The sequence below is a fragment of the Pelodiscus sinensis genome, chromosome 25 (genome assembly GCF_052426305.1).
Source record: "Pelodiscus sinensis isolate ZL-2025 chromosome 25, ASM5242630v1, whole genome shotgun sequence".
Classification (NCBI taxonomy): Eukaryota; Metazoa; Chordata; order Testudines; family Trionychidae; genus Pelodiscus; species Pelodiscus sinensis.
This window is the reverse complement of record NC_143076.1, coordinates 701,473-719,606: the sequence shown is the minus strand read 5'-3', so window position 1 is coordinate 719,606 and position 18,134 is coordinate 701,473.

Sequence of the window (18,134 nt, the reverse complement as noted above, 5' to 3'; positions counted from 1 at the left end):
CCTTCCCTTTCTCCTCTGCCTGCAGTGGCTGTGCTAGGCTGGGCTCAGGTCCCGGCTCCTTCCCTTTCTCCTCTGTCTGCAGCGGCTGTGCTAGGCTGGGCTCAGGTCCCGGCTCCTTCCCTTTCTCCTCTGCCTGCAGTGGCTGTGCTAGGCTGGGCTCAGGTCCCGGCTCCTTCCCTTTCCCCTCTGCCTGCAGTGGCTGTGCTAGGCTGGCTCAGGTCCCGGCTCCTTCCCTTTCTCCTCTGCCTGCAGTGGCTGTGCTAGGCTGGGCAGGTCCCAGCTCCTTCCCTTTCTCCTCTGCCTGCAGTGGCTGTGCTAGGCTGGGCTCAGGTCCCGGCTCCTTCCCTTTCTCCTCTGGCTGCAGCGGCTGTGCTAGGCTGGGCTCAGGTCCCGGCTCCTTCCCTTTCTCCTCTGGCTGCAGTGGCTGTGCTAGGCTGGGCAGGTCCCGGCTCCTTCCCTTTCTCCTCTGCCTGCAGTGGCTGTGCTAGGCTGGGCTCAGGTCCCGGCTCCTTCCCTTTCCCCTCTGCCTGCAGTGGCTGTGCTAGGCTGGCTCAGGTCCCGGCTCCTTCCCTTTCCCCTCTGCCTGCAGTGGCTGTGCTAGGCTGGCTCAGGTCCCGGCTCCTTCCCTTTCCCCTCTGCCTGCAGTGGCTGTGCTAGGCTGGCTCAGGTCCCGGCTCCTTCCCTTTCTCCTCTGCCTGCAGTGGCTGTGCTAGGCTGGCTCAGGTCCCGGCTCCTTCCCTTTCTCCTCTGCCTGCAGCTGCTGTGCTAGGCTGGCTCAGGTCCCGGCTCCTTCCCTTTCTCCTCTGCCTGCAGTGGCTGTGCTAGGCTGGGCAGGTCCCGGCTCCTTCCCTTTCTCCTCTGGCTGCAGCGGCTGTGCTAGGCTGGGCAGGTCCCGGCTCCTTCCCTTTCTCCTCTGCCTGCAGTGGCTGTGCTAGGCTGGGTTCAGGTCCCGGCTCCTTCCCTTTCTCCTCTGCCTGCAGTGGCTGTGCTAGGCTGGGCTCAGGTCCCGGCTCCTTCCCTTTCTCCTCTGCCTGCAGCGGCTGTGCTAGGCTGGGCAGGTCCCGGCTCCTTCCCTTTCTCCTCTGGCTGCAGTGGCTGTGCTAGGCTGGCTCAGGTCCCGGCTCCTTCCCTTTCTCCTCTGCCTGCAGCGGCTGTGCTAGGCTGGGCTCAGGTCCCGGCTCCTTCCCTTTCTCCTCTGGCTGCAGTGGCTGTGCTAGGCTGGCTCAGGTCCCGGCTCCTTCCCTTTCTCCTCTGCCTGCAGTGGCTGTGCTAGGCTGGCTCAGGTCCCGGCTCCTTCCCTTTCTCCTCTGCCTGCAGTGGCTGTGCTAGGCTGGGCTCAGGTCCCGGCTCCTTCCCTTTCTCCTCTGCCTGCAGCGGCTGTGCTAGGCTGGGCTCAGGTCCCGGCTCCTTCCCTTTCTCCTCTGCCTGCAGTGGCTGTGCTAGGCTGGGTTCAGGTCCCGGCTCCTTCCCTTTCTCCTCTGCCTGCAGTGGCTGTGCTAGGCTGGGCTCAGGTCCCGGCTCCTTCCCTTTCTCCTCTGCCTGCAGTGGCTGTGCTAGGCTGGGCTCAGGTCCCGGCTCCTTCCCTTTCTCCTCTGGCTGCAGTGGCTGTGCTAGGCTGGCTCAGGTCCCGGCTCCTTCCCTTTCTCCTCTGGCTGCAGTGGCTGTGCTAGGCTGGCTCAGGTCCCGGCTCCTTCCCTTTCTCCTCTGCCTGCAGTGGCTGTGCTAGGCTGGGTTCAGGTCCCGGCTCCTTCCCTTTCTCCTCTGGCTGCAGCGGCTGTGCTAGGCTGGGCTCAGGTCCCGGCTCCTTCCCTTTCTCCTCTGCCTGCAGTGGCTGTGCTAGGCTGGGTTCAGGTCCCGGCTCCTTCCCTTTCTCCTCTGGCTGCAGCGGCTGTGCTAGGCTGGGCTCAGGTCCCGGCTCCTTCCCTTTCTCCTCTGGCTGCAGCGGCTGTGCTAGGCTGGGCTCAGGTCCCGGCTCCTTCCCTTTCTCCTCTGCCTGCAGCGGCTGTGCTAGGCTGGGCAGGTCCCGGCTCCTTCCCTTTCTCCTCTGGCTGCAGTGGCTGTGCTAGGCTGGCTCAGGTCCCAGCTCCTTCCCTTTCTCCTCTGGCTGCAGTGGCTGTGCTAGGCTGGCTCAGGTCCCGGCTCCTTCCCTTTCTCCTCTGCCTGCAGCGGCTGTGCTAGGCTGGCTCAGGTCCCGGCTCCTTCCCTTTCTCCTCTGCCTGCAGTGGCTGTGCTAGGCTGGCTCAGGTCCCGGCTCCTTCCCTTTCTCCTCTGGCTGCAGTGGCTGTGCTAGGCTGGGCTCAGGTCCCGGCTCCTTCCCTTTCTCCTCTGCCTGCAGTGGCTGTGCTAGGCTGGGCTCAGGTCCCGGCTCCTTCCCTTTCTCCTCTGGCTGCAGTGGCTGTGCTAGGCTGGGCAGGTCCCGGCTCCTTCCCTTTCTCCTCTGGCTGCAGTGGCTGTGCTAGGCTGGCTCAGGTCCCGGCTCCTTCCCTTTCCCCTCTGCCTGCAGTGGCTGTGCTAGGCTGGCTCAGGTCCCGGCTCCTTCCCTTTCTCCTCTGCCTGCAGCGGCTGTGCTAGGCTGGGCTCAGGTCCCGGCTCCTTCCCTTTCTCCTCTGGCTGCAGTGGCTGTGCTAGGCTGGCTCAGGTCCCGGCTCCTTCCCTTTCTCCTCTGCCTGCAGTGGCTGTGCTAGGCTGGCTCAGGTCCCGGCTCCTTCCCTTTCTCCTCTGGCTGCAGTGGCTGTGCTAGGCTGGGCAGGTCCCGGCTCCTTCCCTTTCTCCTCTGCCTGCAGTGGCTGTGCTAGGCTGGGCTCAGGTCCCGGCTCCTTCCCTTTCTCCTCTGGCTGCAGTGGCTGTGCTAGGCTGGCTCAGGTCCCAGCTCCTTCCCTTTCTCCTCTGGCTGCAGTGGCTGTGCTAGGCTGGGCTCAGGTCCCAGCTCCTTCCCTTTCTCCTCTGCCTGCAGTGGCTGTGCTAGGCTGGGCTCAGGTCCCAGCTCCTTCCCTTTCTCCTCTGGCTGCAGCGGCTGTGCTAGGCTGGGCTCAGGTCCCGGCTCCTTCCCTTTCTCCTCTGCCTGCAGTGGCTGTGCTAGGCTGGGCTCAGGTCCCAGCTCCTTCCCTTTCTCCTCTGCCTGCAGTGGCTGTGCTAGGCTGGCTCAGGTCCCGGCTCCTTCCCTTTCTCCTCTGCCTGCAGTGGCTGTGCTAGGCTGGGCTCAGGTCCCAGCTCCTTCCCTTTCTCCTCTGGCTGCAGCGGCTGTGCTAGGCTGGGCTCAGGTCCCGGCTCCTTCCCTTTCTCCTCTGCCTGCAGTGGCTGTGCTAGGCTGGGCTCAGGTCCCAGCTCCTTCCCTTTCTCCTCTGCCTGCAGTGGCTGTGCTAGGCTGGGCAGGTCCCGGCTCCTTCCCTTTCTCCTCTGGCTGCAGCGGCTGTGCTAGGCTGGCTCAGGTCCCGGCTCCTTCCCTTTCTCCTCTGCCTGCAGTGGCTGTGCTAGGCTGGGTTCAGGTCCCGGCTCCTTCCCTTTCTCCTCTGCCTGCAGTGGCTGTGCTAGGCTGGGCTCAGGTCCCGGCTCCTTCCCTTTCTCCTCTGCCTGCAGTGGCTGTGCTAGGCTGGGCTCAGGTCCCGGCTCCTTCCCTTTCTCCTCTGGCTGCAGTGGCTGTGCTAGGCTGGCTCAGGTCCCAGCTCCTTCCCTTTCTCCTCTGGCTGCAGTGGCTGTGCTAGGCTGGCTCAGGTCCCGGCTCCTTCCCTTTCTCCTCTGCCTGCAGTGGCTGTGCTAGGCTGGGTTCAGGTCCCGGCTCCTTCCCTTTCTCCTCTGGCTGCAGCGGCTGTGCTAGGCTGGGCTAGGGGCCCAGCTCCTTCCCTTTCTCCTCTGGCTGCAGTGGCTGTGCTAGGCTGGGCTCAGGTCCCGGCTCCTTCCCTTTCTCCTCTGCCTGCAGCGGCTGTGCTAGGCTGGGCTCAGGTCCCGGCTCCTTCCCTTTCTCCTCTGCCTGCAGCGGCTGTGCTAGGCTGGCTCAGGTCCCGGCTCCTTCCCTTTCTCCTCTGCCTGCAGTGGCTGTGCTAGGCTGGCTCAGGTCCCGGCTCCTTCCCTTTCTCCTCTGCCTGCAGCGGCTGTGCTAGGCTGGCTCAGGTCCCAGCTCCTTCCCTTTCTCCTCTGCCTGCAGCGGCTGTGCTAGGCTGGCTCAGGTCCCAGCTCCTTCCCTTTCTCCTCTGCCTGCACTGGCTGTGCTAGGCTGGCTCAGGTCCCAGCTCCTTCCCTTTCTCCTCTGGCTGCAGTGGCTGTGCTAGGCTGGGCAGGTCCCGGCTCCTTCCCTTTCTCCTCTGCCTGCAGTGGCTGTGCTAGGCTGGGCTCAGGTCCCGGCTCCTTCCCTTTCTCCTCTGCCTGCAGTGGCTGTGCTAGGCTGGGCAGGTCCCGGCTCCTTCCCTTTCTCCTCTGCCTGCAGTGGCTGTGCTAGGCTGGGCTCAGGTCCCGGCTCCTTCCCTTTCTCCTCTGGCTGCAGTGGCTGTGCTAGGCTGGCTCAGGTCCCGGCTCCTTCCCTTTCTCCTCTGCCTGCAGTGGCTGTGCTAGGCTGGCTCAGGTCCCGGCTCCTTCCCTTTCTCCTCTGGATGCAGCGGCTGTGCTAGGCTGGGCAGGTCCCGGCTCCTTCCCTTTCTCCTCTGCCTGCAGTGGCTGTGCTAGGCTGGGCAGGTCCCGGCTCCTTCCCTTTCTCCTCTGCCTGCAGTGGCTGTGCTAGGCTGGGCAGGTCCCGGCTCCTTCCCTTTCTCCTCTGCCTGCAGTGGCTGTGCTAGGCTGGCTCAGGTCCCAGCTCCTTCCCTTTCTCCTCTGCCTGCAGCGGCTGTGCTAGGCTGGGCAGGTCCCGGCTCCTTCCCTTTCTCCTCTGGCTGCAGCGGCTGTGCTAGGCTGGCTCAGGTCCCGGCTCCTTCCCTTTCTCCTCTGGCTGCAGTGGCTGTGCTAGGCTGGGCTCAGGTCCCGGCTCCTTCCCTTTCTCCTCTGGCTGCAGTGGCTGTGCTAGGCTGGCTCAGGTCCCAGCTCCTTCCCTTTCTCCTCTGCCTGCAGTGGCTGTGCTAGGCTGGGCTCAGGTCCCGGCTCCTTCCCTTTCCCCTCTGCCTGCAGTGGCTGTGCTAGGCTGGCTCAGGTCCCAGCTCCTTCCCTTTCTCCTCTGCCTGCAGCGGCTGTGCTAGGCTGGGCAGGTCCCGGCTCCTTCCCTTTCTCCTCTGCCTGCAGTGGCTGTGCTAGGCTGGGCTCAGGTCCCGGCTCCTTCCCTTTCTCCTCTGTCTGCAGCGGCTGTGCTAGGCTGGGCTCAGGTCCCGGCTCCTTCCCTTTCTCCTCTGCCTGCAGTGGCTGTGCTAGGCTGGGCTCAGGTCCCGGCTCCTTCCCTTTCCCCTCTGCCTGCAGTGGCTGTGCTAGGCTGGCTCAGGTCCCGGCTCCTTCCCTTTCTCCTCTGCCTGCAGTGGCTGTGCTAGGCTGGGCAGGTCCCAGCTCCTTCCCTTTCTCCTCTGCCTGCAGCGGCTGTGCTAGGCTGGGCTCAGGTCCCGGCTCCTTCCCTTTCTCGTCTGGCTGCAGCGGCTGTGCTAGGCTGGGCTCAGGTCCCGGCTCCTTCCCTTTCTCCTCTGGCTGCAGTGGCTGTGCTAGGCTGGGCAGGTCCCGGCTCCTTCCCTTTCTCCTCTGCCTGCAGTGGCTGTGCTAGGCTGGGCTCAGGTCCCGGCTCCTTCCCTTTCTCCTCTGCCTGCAGTGGCTGTGCTAGGCTGGGCAGGTCCCGGCTCCTTCCCTTTCTCCTCTGGCTGCAGTGGCTGTGCTAGGCTGGCTCAGGTCCCGGCTCCTTCCCTTTCTCCTCTGCCTGCAGTGGCTGTGCTAGGCTGGCTCAGGTCCCGGCTCCTTCCCTTTCTCCTCTGGCTGCAGTGGCTGTGCTAGGCTGGCTCAGGTCCCGGCTCCTTCCCTTTCTCCTCTGCCTGCAGTGGCTGTGCTAGGCTGGCTCAGGTCCCGGCTCCTTCCCTTTCTCCTCTGCCTGCAGTGGCTGTGCTAGGCTGGCTCAGGTCCCAGCTCCTTCCCTTTCTCCTCTGGCTGCAGTGGCTGTGCTAGGCTGGGCAGGTCCCGGCTCCTTCCCTTTCTCCTCTGGCTGCAGCGGCTGTGCTAGGCTGGGCTCAGGTCCCGGCTCCTTCCCTTTCTCCTCTGCCTGCAGTGGCTGTGCTAGGCTGGGCTCAGGTCCCAGCTCCTTCCCTTTCTCCTCTGCCTGCAGTGGCTGTGCTAGGCTGGCTCAGGTCCCGGCTCCTTCCCTTTCTCCTCTGCCTGCAGTGGCTGTGCTAGGCTGGGCTCAGGTCCCAGCTCCTTCCCTTTCTCCTCTGGCTGCAGCGGCTGTGCTAGGCTGGGCTCAGGTCCCGGCTCCTTCCCTTTCTCCTCTGCCTGCAGTGGCTGTGCTAGGCTGGGCTCAGGTCCCAGCTCCTTCCCTTTCTCCTCTGCCTGCAGTGGCTGTGCTAGGCTGGGCAGGTCCCGGCTCCTTCCCTTTCTCCTCTGGCTGCAGCGGCTGTGCTAGGCTGGCTCAGGTCCCGGCTCCTTCCCTTTCTCCTCTGCCTGCAGTGGCTGTGCTAGGCTGGGTTCAGGTCCCGGCTCCTTCCCTTTCTCCTCTGCCTGCAGTGGCTGTGCTAGGCTGGGCTCAGGTCCCGGCTCCTTCCCTTTCTCCTCTGCCTGCAGTGGCTGTGCTAGGCTGGGCTCAGGTCCCGGCTCCTTCCCTTTCTCCTCTGGCTGCAGTGGCTGTGCTAGGCTGGCTCAGGTCCCAGCTCCTTCCCTTTCTCCTCTGGCTGCAGTGGCTGTGCTAGGCTGGCTCAGGTCCCGGCTCCTTCCCTTTCTCCTCTGCCTGCAGTGGCTGTGCTAGGCTGGGTTCAGGTCCCGGCTCCTTCCCTTTCTCCTCTGGCTGCAGCGGCTGTGCTAGGCTGGGCTAGGGGCCCAGCTCCTTCCCTTTCTCCTCTGGCTGCAGTGGCTGTGCTAGGCTGGGCTCAGGTCCCGGCTCCTTCCCTTTCTCCTCTGGCTGCAGTGGCTGTGCTAGGCTGGCTCAGGTCCCAGCTCCTTCCCTTTCTCCTCTGGCTGCAGTGGCTGTGCTAGGCTGGCTCAGGTCCCGGCTCCTTCCCTTTCTCCTCTGCCTGCAGTGGCTGTGCTAGGCTGGGTTCAGGTCCCGGCTCCTTCCCTTTCTCCTCTGCCTGCAGCGGCTGTGCTAGGCTGGGCTCAGGGCCCGGCTCCTTCCCTTTCTCCTCTGGCTGCAGTGGCTGTGCTAGGCTGGGCTCAGGTCCCGGCTCCTTCCCTTTCTCCTCTGGCTGCAGTGGCTGTGCTAGGCTGGGCTCAGGTCCCGGCTCCTTCCCTTTCTCCTCTGCCTGCAGTGGCTGTGCTAGGCTGGGCTCAGGTCCCGGCTCCTTCCCTTTCTCCTCTGGCTGCAGTGGCTGTGCTAGGCTGGGCTCAGGTCCCGGCTCCTTCCCTTTCTCCTCTGCCTGCAGTGGCTGTGCTAGGCTGGGCTCAGGTCCCGGCTCCTTCCCTTTCTCCTCTGCCTGCAGTGGCTGTGCTAGGCTGGGCTCAGGTCCCGGCTCCTTCCCTTTCTCCTCTGGCTGCAGTGGCTGTGCTAGGCTGGCTCAGGTCCCGGCTCCTTCCCTTTCTCCTCTGCCTACAGTGGCTGTGCTAGGCTGGCTCAGGTCCCGGCTCCTTCCCTTTCTCCTCTGCCTGCAGCGGCTGTGCTAGGCTGGCTCAGGTCCCAGCTCCTTCCCTTTCTCCTCTGCCTGCAGCGGCTGTGCTAGGCTGGCTCAGGTCCCAGCTCCTTCCCTTTCTCCTCTGCCTGCAGTGGCTGTGCTAGGCTGGGCTCAGGTCCCGGCTCCTTCCCTTTCTCCTCTGCCTGCAGTGGCTGTGCTAGGCTGGGCTCAGGTCCCGGCTCCTTCCCTTTCTCCTCTGCCTGCAGCGGCTGTGCTAGGCTGGCTCAGGTCCCAGCTCCTTCCCTTTCTCCTCTGCCTGCACTGGCTGTGCTAGGCTGGCTCAGGTCCCAGCTCCTTCCCTTTCTCCTCTGGCTGCAGTGGCTGTGCTAGGCTGGGCTCAGGTCCCGGCTCCTTCCCTTTCTCCTCTGCCTGCAGCGGCTGTGCTAGGCTGGCTCAGGTCCCAGCTCCTTCCCTTTCTCCTCTGCCTGCACTGGCTGTGCTAGGCTGGCTCAGGTCCCAGCTCCTTCCCTTTCTCCTCTGGCTGCAGTGGCTGTGCTAGGCTGGGCAGGTCCCGGCTCCTTCCCTTTCTCCTCTGGCTGCAGTGGCTGTGCTAGGCTGGGCAGGTCCCGGCTCCTTCCCTTTCTCCTCTGCCTGCAGTGGCTGTGCTAGGCTGGGCTCAGGTCCCGGCTCCTTCCCTTTCTCCTCTGCCTGCAGTGGCTGTGCTAGGCTGGGCAGGTCCCGGCTCCTTCCCTTTCTCCTCTGCCTGCAGTGGCTGTGCTAGGCTGGGCAGGTCCCGGCTCCTTCCCTTTCTCCTCTGCCTGCAGTGGCTGTGCTAGGCTGGGCAGGTCCCGGCTCCTTCCCTTTCTCCTCTGCCTGCAGTGGCTGTGCTAGGCTGGGCAGGTCCCGGCTCCTTCCCTTTCTCCTCTGGCTGCAGTGGCTGTGCTAGGCTGGGCAGGTCCCGGCTCCTTCCCTTTCTCCTCTGGCTGCAGTGGCTGTGCTAGGCTGGGCTCAGGTCCCGGCTCCTTCCCTTTCTCCTCTGGCTGCAGTGGCTGTACTAGGCTGGCTCAGGTCCCAGCTCCTTCCCTTTCTCCTCTGCCTGCAGTGGCTGTGCTAGGCTGGGCAGGTCCCGGCTCCTTCCCTTTCTCCTCTGCCTGCAGTGGCTGTGCTAGGCTGGGCTCAGGTCCCGGCTCCTTCCCTTTCTCCTCTGTCTGCAGCGGCTGTGCTAGGCTGGGCTCAGGTCCCGGCTCCTTCCCTTTCTCCTCTGCCTGCAGTGGCTGTGCTAGGCTGGGCTCAGGTCCCGGCTCCTTCCCTTTCCCCTCTGCCTGCAGCGGCTGTGCTAGGCTGGCTCAGGTCCCAGCTCCTTCCCTTTCTCCTCTGCCTGCAGTGGCTGTGCTAGGCTGGGCAGGTCCCAGCTCCTTCCCTTTCTCCTCTGCCTGCAGTGGCTGTGCTAGGCTGGGCTCAGGTCCCGGCTCCTTCCCTTTCTCCTCTGGCTGCAGCGGCTGTGCTAGGCTGGGCTCAGGTCCCGGCTCCTTCCCTTTCTCCTCTGGCTGCAGTGGCTGTGCTAGGCTGGGCAGGTCCCGGCTCCTTCCCTTTCTCCTCTGCCTGCAGTGGCTGTGCTAGGCTGGGCTCAGGTCCCGGCTCCTTCCCTTTCTCCTCTGCCTGCAGTGGCTGTGCTAGGCTGGCTCAGGTCCCGGCTCCTTCCCTTTCCCCTCTGCCTGCAGTGGCTGTGCTAGGCTGGCTCAGGTCCCGGCTCCTTCCCTTTCTCCTCTGCCTGCAGTGGCTGTGCTAGGCTGGCTCAGGTCCCGGCTCCTTCCCTTTCTCCTCTGCCTGCAGTGGCTGTGCTAGGCTGGCTCAGGTCCCGGCTCCTTCCCTTTCTCCTCTGCCTGCAGTGGCTGTGCTAGGCTGGCTCAGGTCCCGGCTCCTTCCCTTTCTCCTCTGCCTGCAGCTGCTGTGCTAGGCTGGCTCAGGTCCCGGCTCCTTCCCTTTCTCCTCTGGCTGCAGTGGCTGTGCTAGGCTGGCTCAGGTCCCGGCTCCTTCCCTTTCTCCTCTGCCTGCAGCGGCTGTGCTAGGCTGGGTCAGGTCCCGGCTCCTTCCCTTTCTCCTCTGGCTGCAGTGGCTGTGCTAGGCTGGGCTCAGGTCCCGGCTCCTTCCCTTTCTCCTCTGGCTGCAGCGGCTGTGCTAGGCTGGGCTCAGGTCCCGGCTCCTTCCCTTTCTCCTCTGCCTGCAGCGGCTGTGCTAGGCTGGCTCAGGTCCCGGCTCCTTCCCTTTCTCCTCTGCCTGCAGTGGCTGTGCTAGGCTGGCTCAGGTCCCGGCTCCTTCCCTTTCTCCTCTGCCTGCAGTGGCTGTGCTAGGCTGGGCTCAGGTCCCGGCTCCTTCCCTTTCTCCTCTGCCTGCAGCGGCTGTGCTAGGCTGGGCTCAGGTCCCGGCTCCTTCCCTTTCTCCTCTGCCTGCAGTGGCTGTGCTAGGCTGGGCTCAGGTCCCGGCTCCTTCCCTTTCTCCTCTGCCTGCAGTGGCTGTGCTAGGCTGGGCTCAGGTCCCGGCTCCTTCCCTTTCTCCTCTGCCTGCAGTGGCTGTGCTAGGCTGGGCTCAGGTCCCGGCTCCTTCCCTTTCTCCTCTGGCTGCAGCGGCTGTGCTAGGCTGGGCTCAGGTCCCGGCTCCTTCCCTTTCTCCTCTGCCTGCAGTGGCTGTGCTAGGCTGGGTTCAGGTCCCGGCTCCTTCCCTTTCTCCTCTGCCTGCAGCGGCTGTGCTAGGCTGGGCTCAGGTCCCGGCTCCTTCCCTTTCTCCTCTGGCTGCAGCGGCTGTGCTAGGCTGGGCTCAGGTCCCGGCTCCTTCCCTTTCTCCTCTGGCTGCAGTGGCTGTGCTAGGCTGGGCTCAGGTCCCGGCTCCTTCCCTTTCTCCTCTGCCTGCAGCGGCTGTGCTAGGCTGGGCAGGTCCCGGCTCCTTCCCTTTCTCCTCTGGCTGCTGTGGCTGTGCTAGGCTGGCTCAGGTCCCGGCTCCTTCCCTTTCTCCTCTGGCTGCAGTGGCTGTGCTAGGCTGGCTCAGGTCCCGGCTCCTTCCCTTTCTCCTCTGCCTGCAGCGGCTGTGCTAGGCTGGCTCAGGTCCCGGCTCCTTCCCTTTCTCCTCTGCCTGCAGTGGCTGTGCTAGGCTGGCTCAGGTCCCGGCTCCTTCCCTTTCTCCTCTGGCTGCAGTGGCTGTGCTAGGCTGGGCTCAGGTCCCGGCTCCTTCCCTTTCTCCTCTGCCTGCAGTGGCTGTGCTAGGCTGGGCTCAGGTCCCGGCTCCTTCCCTTTCTCCTCTGGCTGCAGTGGCTGTGCTAGGCTGGGCAGGTCCCGGCTCCTTCCCTTTCTCCTCTGGCTGCAGTGGCTGTGCTAGGCTGGCTCAGGTCCCGGCTCCTTCCCTTTCTCCTCTGCCTGCAGTGGCTGTGCTAGGCTGGCTCAGGTCCCGGCTCCTTCCCTTTCTCCTCTGCCTGCAGTGGCTGTGCTAGGCTGGGCTCAGGTCCCGGCTCCTTCCCTTTCTCCTCTGGCTGCAGCGGCTGTGCTAGGCTGGCTCAGGTCCCGGCTCCTTCCCTTTCTCCTCTGGCTGCAGTGGCTGTGCTAGGCTGGGCTCAGGTCCCGGCTCCTTCCCTTTCTCCTCTGCCTGCAGTGGCTGTGCTAGGCTGGGCTCAGGTCCCGGCTCCTTCCCTTTCTCCTCTGGCTGCAGTGGCTGTGCTAGGCTGGGCTCAGGTCCCGGCTCCTTCCCTTTCTCCTCTGGCTGCAGTGGCTGTGCTAGGCTGGCTCAGGTCCCGGCTCCTTCCCTTTCTCCTCTGCCTGCAGTGGCTGTGCTAGGCTGGCTCAGGTCCCGGCTCCTTCCCTTTCTCCTCTGCCTGCAGTGGCTGTGCTAGGCTGGGCTCAGGTCCCAGCTCCTTCCCTTTCTCCTCTGGCTGCAGCGGCTGTGCTAGGCTGGCTCAGGTCCCGGCTCCTTCCCTTTCTCCTCTGCCTGCAGTGGCTGTGCTAGGCTGGGCTCAGGTCCCGGCTCCTTCCCTTTCTCCTCTGGCTGCACTGGCTGTGCTAGGCTGGGCTCAGGTCCCGGCTCCTTCCCTTTCTCCTCTGCCTGCAGTGGCTGTGCTAGGCTGGGCTCAGGTCCCGGCTCCTTCCCTTTCTCCTCTGCCTGCAGTGGCTGTGCTAGGCTGGGCTCAGGTCCCGGCTCCTTCCCTTTCTCCTCTGGCTGCAGTGGCTGTGCTAGGCTGGCTCAGGTCCCAGCTCCTTCCCTTTCTCCTCTGGCTGCAGTGGCTGTGCTAGGCTGGCTCAGGTCCCGGCTCCTTCCCTTTCTCCTCTGCCTGCAGTGGCTGTGCTAGGCTGGGCTCAGGTCCCGGCTCCTTCCCTTTCTCCTCTGGCTGCAGCGGCTGTGCTAGGCTGGGCTCAGGTCCCGGCTCCTTCCCTTTCTCCTCTGCCTGCAGTGGCTGTGCTAGGCTGGGCAGGTCCCGGCTCCTTCCCTTTCTCCTCTGGCTGCAGTGGCTGTGCTAGGCTGGCTCAGGTCCCGGCTCCTTCCCTTTCTCCTCTGGCTGCAGCGGCTGTGCTAGGCTGGGCTCAGGTCCCGGCTCCTTCCCTTTCTCCTCTGGCTGCAGTGGCTGTGCTAGGCTGGGCTCAGGTCCCGGCTCCTTCCCTTTCTCCTCTGCCTGCAGTGGCTGTGCTAGGCTGGGCTCAGGTCCCGGCTCCTTCCCTTTCTCCTCTGCCTGCAGTGGCTGTGCTAGGCTGGGCAGGTCCCGGCTCCTTCCCTTTCTCCTCTGGCTGCAGTGGCTGTGCTAGGCTGGCTCAGGTCCCGGCTCCTTCCCTTTCCCCTCTGCCTGCAGTGGCTGTGCTAGGCTGGCTCAGGTCCCGGCTCCTTCCCTTTCTCCTCTGCCTGCAGTGGCTGTGCTAGGCTGGCTCAGGTCCCGGCTCCTTCCCTTTCTCCTCTGCCTGCAGTGGCTGTGCTAGGCTGGCTCAGGTCCCGGCTCCTTCCCTTTCTCCTCTGCCTGCAGCTGCTGTGCTAGGCTGGGCTCAGGTCCCGGCTCCTTCCCTTTCTCCTCTGCCTGCAGCGGCTGTGCTAGGCTGGGCAGGTCCCGGCTCCTTCCCTTTCTCCTCTGGCTGCAGTGGCTGTGCTAGGCTGGCTCAGGTCCCGGCTCCTTCCCTTTCTCCTCTGCCTGCAGCGGCTGTGCTAGGCTGGGCTCAGGTCCCGGCTCCTTCCCTTTCTCCTCTGGCTGCAGTGGCTGTGCTAGGCTGGCTCAGGTCCCGGCTCCTTCCCTTTCTCCTCTGCCTGCAGTGGCTGTGCTAGGCTGGCTCAGGTCCCGGCTCCTTCCCTTTCTCCTCTGCCTGCAGTGGCTGTGCTAGGCTGGCTCAGGTCCCGGCTCCTTCCCTTTCTCCTCTGCCTGCAGTGGCTGTGCTAGGCTGGGCTCAGGTCCCAGCTCCTTCCCTTTCTCCTCTGCCTGCAGCGGCTGTGCTAGGCTGGGCTCAGGTCCCGGCTCCTTCCCTTTCTCCTCTGCCTGCAGTGGCTGTGCTAGGCTGGGTTCAGGTCCCGGCTCCTTCCCTTTCTCCTCTGCCTGCAGTGGCTGTGCTAGGCTGGGCTCAGGTCCCGGCTCCTTCCCTTTCTCCTCTGGCTGCAGTGGCTGTGCTAGGCTGGCTCAGGTCCCGGCTCCTTCCCTTTCTCCTCTGGATGCAGTGGCTGTGCTAGGCTGGCTCAGGTCCCGGCTCCTTCCCTTTCTCCTCTGCCTGCAGTGGCTGTGCTAGGCTGGCTCAGGTCCCGGCTCCTTCCCTTTCTCCTCTGGCTGCAGTGGCTGTGCTAGGCTGGGCTCAGGTCCCGGCTCCTTCCCTTTCTCCTCTGGCTGCAGCGGCTGTGCTAGGCTGGGCTCAGGTCCCGGCTCCTTCCCTTTCTCCTCTGCCTGCAGTGGCTGTGCTAGGCTGGGCTCAGGTCCCGGCTCCTTCCCTTTCTCCTCTGGCTGCAGCGGCTGTGCTAGGCTGGGCTCAGGTCCCGGCTCCTTCCCTTTCTCCTCTGGCTGCAGCGGCTGTGCTAGGCTGGGCTCAGGTCCCGGCTCCTTCCCTTTCTCCTCTGGCTGCAGTGGCTGTGCTAGGCTGGGCTCAGGTCCCGGCTCCTTCCCTTTCTCCTCTGCCTGCAGCGGCTGTGCTAGGCTGGGCTCAGGTCCCGGCTCCTTCCCTTTCTCCTCTGGCTGCAGTGGCTGTGCTAGGCTGGCTCAGGTCCCAGCTCCTTCCCTTTCTCCTCTGGCTGCAGTGGCTGTGCTAGGCTGGCTCAGGTCCCGGCTCCTTCCCTTTCTCCTCTGCCTGCAGCGGCTGTGCTAGGCTGGCTCAGGTCCCGGCTCCTTCCCTTTCTCCTCTGCCTGCAGTGGCTGTGCTAGGCTGGCTCAGGTCCCGGCTCCTTCCCTTTCTCCTCTGGCTGCAGTGGCTGTGCTAGGCTGGGCTCAGGTCCCGGCTCCTTCCCTTTCTCCTCTGCCTGCAGTGGCTGTGCTAGGCTGGGCTCAGGTCCCGGCTCCTTCCCTTTCTCCTCTGGCTGCAGTGGCTGTGCTAGGCTGGGCAGGTCCCGGCTCCTTCCCTTTCTCCTCTGGCTGCAGTGGCTGTGCTAGGCTGGGCTCAGGTCCCGGCTCCTTCCCTTTCTCCTCTGCCTGCAGTGGCTGTGCTAGGCTGGGCTCAGGTCCCGGCTCCTTCCCTTTCTCCTCTGCCTGCAGCGGCTGTGCTAGGCTGGGCTCAGGTCCCGGCTCCTTCCCTTTCTCCTCTGGCTGCAGTGGCTGTGCTAGGCTGGCTCAGGTCCCGGCTCCTTCCCTTTCTCCTCTGCCTGCAGTGGCTGTGCTAGGCTGGCTCAGGTCCCGGCTCCTTCCCTTTCTCCTCTGCCTGCAGTGGCTGTGCTAGGCTGGGCTCAGGTCCCGGCTCCTTCCCTTTCTCCTCTGCCTGCAGCGGCTGTGCTAGGCTGGGCTCAGGTCCCGGCTCCTTCCCTTTCTCCTCTGCCTGCAGTGGCTGTGCTAGGCTGGGCTCAGGTCCCGGCTCCTTCCCTTTCTCCTCTGCCTGCAGTGGCTGTGCTAGGCTGGGCTCAGGTCCCGGCTCCTTCCCTTTCTCCTCTGCCTGCAGTGGCTGTGCTAGGCTGGGCTCAGGTCCCGGCTCCTTCCCTTTCTCCTCTGGCTGCAGTGGCTGTGCTAGGCTGGCTCAGGTCCCGGCTCCTTCCCTTTCTCCTCTGGCTGCAGTGGCTGTGCTAGGCTGGCTCAGGTCCCGGCTCCTTCCCTTTCTCCTCTGGCTGCAGTGGCTGTGCTAGGCTGGGCTCAGGTCCCGGCTCCTTCCCTTTCTCCTCTGCCTGCAGCGGCTGTGCTAGGCTGGGCTCAGGTCCCGGCTCCTTCCCTTTCTCCTCTGCCTGCAGTGGCTGTGCTAGGCTGGGCAGGTCCCGGCTCCTTCCCTTTCTCCTCTGGCTGCAGTGGCTGTGCTAGGCTGGCTCAGGTCCCGGCTCCTTCCCTTTCTCCTCTGGCTGCAGTGGCTGTGCTAGGCTGGCTCAGGTCCCGGCTCCTTCCCTTTCTCCTCTGCCTGCAGTGGCTGTGCTAGGCTGGCTCAGGTCCCGGCTCCTTCCCTTTCTCCTCTGCCTGCAGTGGCTGTGCTAGGCTGGCTCAGGTCCCGGCTCCTTCCCTTTCTCCTCTGGCTGCAGTGGCTGTGCTAGGCTGGGCTCAGGTCCCGGCTCCTTCCCTTTCTCCTCTGCCTGCAGTGGCTGTGCTAGGCTGGGCTCAGGTCCCGGCTCCTTCCCTTTCTCCTCTGGCTGCAGTGGCTGTGCTAGGCTGGGCAGGTCCCGGCTCCTTCCCTTTCTCCTCTGGCTGCAGTGGCTGTGCTAGGCTGGCTCAGGTCCCGGCTCCTTCCCTTTCTCCTCTGCCTGCAGTGGCTGTGCTAGGCTGGCTCAGGTCCCGGCTCCTTCCCTTTCTCCTCTGCCTGCAGCGGCTGTGCTAGGCTGGGCTCAGGTCCCGGCTCCTTCCCTTTCTCCTCTGGCTGCAGTGGCTGTGCTAGGCTGGCTCAGGTCCCGGCTCCTTCCCTTTCTCCTCTGCCTGCAGTGGCTGTGCTAGGCTGGCTCAGGTCCCGGCTCCTTCCCTTTCTCCTCTGCCTGCAGTGGCTGTGCTAGGCTGGGCTCAGGTCCCGGCTCCTTCCCTTTCTCCTCTGGCTGCAGCGGCTGTGCTAGGCTGGGCTCAGGTCCCGGCTCCTTCCCTTTCTCCTCTGCCTGCAGTGGCTGTGCTAGGCTGGGTTCAGGTCCCGGCTCCTTCCCTTTCTCCTCTGCCTGCAGTGGCTGTGCTAGGCTGGGCTCAGGTCCCGGCTCCTTCCCTTTCTCCTCTGCCTGCAGTGGCTGTGCTAGGCTGGGCTCAGGTCCCGGCTCCTTCCCTTTCTCCTCTGGCTGCAGTGGCTGTGCTAGGCTGGCTCAGGTCCCGGCTCCTTCCCTTTCTCCTCTGGCTGCAGTGGCTGTGCTAGGCTGGCTCAGGTCCCGGCTCCTTCCCTTTCTCCTCTGGCTGCAGCGGCTGTGCTAGGCTGGGCTCAGGTCCCGGCTCCTTCCCTTTCTCCTCTGCCTGCAGCGGCTGTGCTAGGCTGGGCTCAGGTCCCGGCTCCTTCCCTTTCTCCTCTGCCTGCAGTGGCTGTGCTAGGCTGGGCTCAGGTCCCGGCTCCTTCCCTTTCTCCTCTGGCTGCAGTGGCTGTGCTAGGCTGGGCTCAGGTCCCGGCTCCTTCCCTTTCTCCTCTGGCTGCAGTGGCTGTGCTAGGCTGGCTCAGGTCCCGGCTCCTTCCCTTTCTCCTCTGCCTGCAGCGGCTGTGCTAGGCTGGCTCAGGTCCCGGCTCCTTCCCTTTCTCCTCTGCCTGCAGCGGCTGTGCTAGGCTGGCTCAGGTCCCGGCTCCTTCCCTTTCTCCTCTGCCTGCAGTGGCTGTGCTAGGCTGGCTCAGGTCCCGGCTCCTTCCCTTTCTCCTCTGCCTGCAGTGGCTGTGCTAGGCTGGCTCAGGTCCCGGCTCCTTCCCTTTCTCCTCTGCCTGCAGCGGCTGTGCTAGGCTGGGCTCAGGTCCCGGCTCCTTCCCTTTCTCCTCTGCCTGCAGTGGCTGTGCTAGGCTGGCTCAGGTCCCGGCTCCTTCCCTTTCTCCTCTGCCTGCAGTGGCTGTGCTAGGCTGGCTCAGGTCCCGGCTCCTTCCCTTTCTCCTCTGCCTGCAGTGGCTGTGCTAGGCTGGGCTCAGGTCCCAGCTCCTTCCCTTTCTCCTCTGCCTGCAGCGGCTGTGCTAGGCTGGGCTCAGGTCCCGGCTCCTTCCCTTTCTCCTCTGCCTGCAGTGGCTGTGCTAGGCTGGGCTCAGGTCCCGGCTCCTTCCCTTTCTCCTCTGCCTGCAGTGGCTGTGCTAGGCTGGGCTCAGGTCCCGGCTCCTTCCCTTTCTCCTCTGCCTGCAGTGGCTGTGCTAGGCTGGGCTCAGGTCCCGGCTCCTTCCCTTTCTCCTCTGGCTGCAGTGGCTGTGCTAGGCTGGCTCAGGTCCCGGCTCCTTCCCTTTCTCCTCTGGCTGCAGTGGCTGTGCTAGGCTGGCTCAGGTCCCGGCTCCTTCCCTTTCTCCTCTGCCTGCAGTGGCTGTGCTAGGCTGGGCTCAGGTCCCGGCTCCTTCCCTTTCTCCTCTGGCTGCAGTGGCTGTGCTAGGCTGGGCTCAGGTCCCGGCTCCTTCCCTTTCTCCTCTGCCTGCAGCGGCTGTGCTAGGCTGGGCTCAGGTCCCGGCTCCTTCCCTTTCTCCTCTGGCTGCAGCGGCTGTGCTAGGCTGGGCTCAGGTCCCGGCTCCTTCCCTTTCTCCTCTGGCTGCAGTGGCTGTGCTAGGCTGGGCTCAGGTCCCGGCTCCTTCCCTTTCTCCTCTGCCTGCAGTGGCTGTGCTAGGCTGGGCTCAGGTCCCGGCTCCTTCCCTTTCTCCTCTGGCTGCAGTGGCTGTGCTAGGCTGGGCTCAGGTCCCGGCTCCTTCCCTTTCTCCTCTGGCTGCAGCGGCTGTGCTAGGCTGGCTCAGGTCCCGGCTCCTTCCCTTTCTCCTCTGCCTGCAGCGGCTGTGCTAGGCTGGCTCAGGTCCCGGCTCCTTCCCTTTCTCCTCTGCCTGCAGTGGCTGTGCTAGGCTGGCTCAGGTCCCGGCTCCTTCCCTTTCTCCTCTGGCTGCAGTGGCTGTGCTAGGCTGGGCTCAGGTCCCGGCTCCTTCCCTTTCTCCTCTGCCTGCAGTGGCTGTGCTAGGCTGGGCTCAGGTCCCGGCTCCTTCCCTTTCTCCTCTGCCTGCAGTGGCTGTGCTAGGCTGGGCTCAGGTCCCGGCTCCTTCCCTTTCTCCTCTGCCTGCAGCGGCTGTGCTAGGCTGGGCTCAGGTCCCGGCTCCTTCCCTTTCTCCTCTGGCTGCAGCGGCTGTGCTAGGCTGGCTCAGGTCCCGGCTCCTTCCCTTTCTCCTCTGGCTGCAGTGGCTGTGCTAGGCTGGCTCAGGTCCCGGCTCCTTCCCTTTCTCCTCTGCCTGCAGTGGCTGTGCTAGG